We start from the raw sequence: 3,848 nt of genomic DNA on the forward strand, positions 1-3,848 counted from the left end.
AGGACACATCTCTTTTTCTAGGACTTTAATTTGTAGTTGATGATTCTCCCTCTTTTCGGTTGGTCAAAAATTCAAAGCAACTGGAGTCCCAGAAACAGGCTCTCTCTTCCCTAAAATAAGTTAGAATAACCGATTTGTCCTCATGTCTCTTTTCCCTCCTTGCTAGTTTCCTTTGTCCAGATCCCTTTCCTACATATTTTTGTTTTTCCAGAAGGTTAAAATAATACTTTTATTTTGCTCATTCTTCTGTGGGTCAGGAGCTCAGAAGGGCTTGCTTGCCTGGGCAGTGATTCTTTGGTTTCTGGGCTTCATCTATCATGCCTATTTAGATGTTTCCCAAATCTCCACCCTCACCCTGCAGCATCCAGACTTGCATATTTGTATGTATTGCCACTTTTTTTTTTTTTATCCTCACCTGAGGACTTTTTGTTTTTTTGATATTTTGTTCAGATACAGTGGGAGGGAGAGAGAGAGAGAGAGAGAGAGAGACATCGAGTGGCTGCCACCCACATGACCCATCCAGGGCTGGGGACAAACTGCAACCAAGGTACATGCCCTTAGTGGGAAATGAACCTGGGTCTCTCTAGACCGCAGGCCAATGCTCTAACCGCTGAGCCAAACTGGCCAGGTCTGTATTGCCACTTCTAACCCATTCCATTCAAATGTTAACCCTATCCTCCCCTTGCAGCCACCTCTCCTTTTGAGTTAATGATTTTCTTATGAATGAATCAATGATTTTCTCATCACCTTCGCTAAGAACTTTGCAATTCATAATGGTCTCTAAGATGGTACCACTTCAAATTCTACTAAAATTCATAAGTATTCTTTTCCTAAAGCAGCAAAGTTAGAGGGATTAACCCATGGGATTAATCTAGCCACAGCATGAATCAGCTCAGCAATATTTTCTCTATGCCGATCTCCCTCTGCTCTGTCCCTGTTGCCCGGCCAATTAAACTCTCTGGCCCCACACCTCTGTCTGTTTGTGGAGGAATTCTAACTAAGATACTAGATATCTTGATTTGTTGAAGATAGTTTCAGTATATGCCTATTATCATATGCATCCTTTAAATTTGCTTGTTTGAGCCATAAATGGCAAGCTGATACTCTTTTTTTGAATGCTTATTACTAATATATATTTAGAGGGCCTGTTCCAGACATAAAGAATTAGAATATTTAGTGGTGGTGTCTGGAGTATGCATATTAGCAGGTATATCTGGTTGTTCCAATGCCCCCTGAAGTTTGAGAACAATTATCCTAAAATATAAAATGAGGCTGAACTTCTCTCATCAAATACCTATAAATATTTTCTCTCACTAAGTTATATATAAAGCACTTGTATGTTATAGTAAGCCTGTCAGCAACTTGAATTGTCTTTCTGTTTTTATGTTATAACCTTTTTTCTTATAAATAATATGATCATTGGCATCAGAATAATTGCCATTATCAACACTGTTGTTAATTTAACAACATTCCTTCAACACAAAAAGTAATCTCAATCCCGTTGTACACTTCCACATGTGAAAGCCTACTCATCTATCTAATCCCAAGTCAAATGTTATCTTCTTTTCAAAAATGTTTTTTCCCCATCAAATTTCAGTTCTTCTGTATTTTTTAATGATATTTTTGCATTAGTCATTGTTATTTTTTCAAAATCATGCTCCCCTGGTAATAATTTTCTTTATGATTACTTAAAGGTGGTGACCACTCTTAATTTATTTGAATGATCCACAGAATTTCTCTTACAATGCCTTAGAAATAATACTTGTTAAATAAATATTTGTGGAATTAATTAAGTTTAGTGGTATAGGATCATCAATTTGGGTGTATATTACATAAGTAAAATAAAGATGAGCAATTATCCAAGGGCTCATTCAGACATAGCTTATCAAGATATCCAGATGATATTATTGGAGATTGTACTTCAACATGCATTTCTTATTTCTGCTTTTCCTGTATTGGCATCTTTGCCAGGTTTCAAGAGATGGTCCCAAAGAGCTCCAGGTTTATATCTGGGCCTTTTATAGTTCTAGCAAAATTAAGAACTGTCTTCTTCTATACAAGTCCATGATTTGAGGTATATTGATGTCAATCTGACTATATGCCCACACCTAACCTAAACCCCATGTCCAGGGAGCTGTGATGATCTGGTTGGGCAAAACTGAATTACTTTCTCATCCTTTAACCAAAGATAGAGTATGCTTCTTGTTAATCATGAGACTTAGAACTGAAGAAGGAAATACATTAAGAAATTCAGAATGAATAAATGCTTATGCAAAAAGAGTAGATGTCTGCTAAGGCCGAATCCTGAAGGAAACGAACATTCCTGGACAAGGGTGTCACATGTACAAATTCTCAGTTGTAAAAGAACCAAGCACACAAACTGTCAGTAGTTCAGAATGGTCACAGCAAAGAGCTCATTTTTGGAAGCATCTCAGAAGAGGGTGAGAGATGACTAAGAGGTCTCATGTTCTACAAAAAAAGGCCTCCCTTGTTTTTTTATTCTCTTGAGGAATATGCATTAGAGTTCAAGTAGTGTGTATTAGTTATCTACTGCTCCTTAACATGTTATCAAAGAACTTAGGGGCTTAAAACAACATACATTTATTATTTTGCAGTTTTCTTGGTTCAAGATTCTGAGTATGATTCGGAGGAGTCCTCTTTACAAGGGCTCACAGGTTCTAATCAAAATATCAATCAGTTGCTTCCCTTTCTGGAGCTCAACATCCTTTCTCAAGTTCATTTGGTTGTTGGCAGAATTCTGTGCCTTCCTTGGCGTTGTATGACTGAGGTCCCCATGTTAGCAGGTAATAACTCTCATTACCTTTTGTAAGCACTGTTGGCACCCTTCTCAATCCTCTCTACAGGGTAGGTGTCCATCCTCCAGATTCTGAAACTGCTGCTTATAAATGCTCACAGCTTCCAGGAGCCACTTTTCTCAGATGCCCAGGTGCCTATACCCAGTAGTGAACTGGATCCAGCTCATACCAGCTTGTGAGTGGCTACTACGCTTTTCCCAACTCAGCATCCCATGATGTCATCGAGGAGCGTTTGCATCATAGAAATTGTCAAAGTTTATAAATGAAGGGGCATTTGCTTGAGAGCCAGTTGTTAAACATCTACCTGAATACCACTGGTTACCTCTATAACCAGTGACTGACTGATCTGGGAGTGCAAATGTCTAGCCTTCCTACCCCAATTTGTACAATTTAGTGGTGCTCTTAACACCCCAGAGCTTCCAATGAGATCCATCTGAGGTTGGACTCCGGGCAAAACCACAACTTCACTTTGCTTGTCTCCTGCCCTACCCTGTTTCCCTCAGTACCCTTTATGGTCAGAAATGTGTTCAGATTATTGCCCTACCTGCTCAGAAATCTGTATCTCAAGATCTGCTTCTAAGAGACTAACCTGACACAGTCTCCAATTGGAATTAATGTTGCACAAAACCCACACTTTCAGAAAAGCTAAACCGGAAGACTTGAGGTTCCATGGCACACCATTCTTGGTCAACAAAACTTCCTTTAGTCACACCTTTGTCGATTTGCATAAGAACTGAGCAGCATATGTATCCCATTTGCCCATAGATATCTTGAGTGTTGAAACTTTGCCTCATTCAGTTTTCTCTCTATTCTTTAAGGTCCTCATGAGCATTGTGAATACCCAAGATGTTTTCTCAAACTGTTTTCACAATGCCTGGCAAGAGCACACTATTAGGCAGTATGGCATATTATTTTAGCTCATAGACACTTGTTCAGAAAACCAGATTTAATTTTATCATTTGTTTGACCTGGGACAAGTAAGTTTGCCTATTTGCAAAATAGGTATTAATGCAGTTGCTTTGAAATGTCCAA

The sequence above is a fragment of the Molossus molossus genome, unplaced genomic scaffold (assembly GCF_014108415.1).
Source record: "Molossus molossus isolate mMolMol1 unplaced genomic scaffold, mMolMol1.p scaffold_m16_p_25, whole genome shotgun sequence".
In the NCBI taxonomy this organism is placed as follows: domain Eukaryota; kingdom Metazoa; phylum Chordata; class Mammalia; order Chiroptera; family Molossidae; genus Molossus; species Molossus molossus.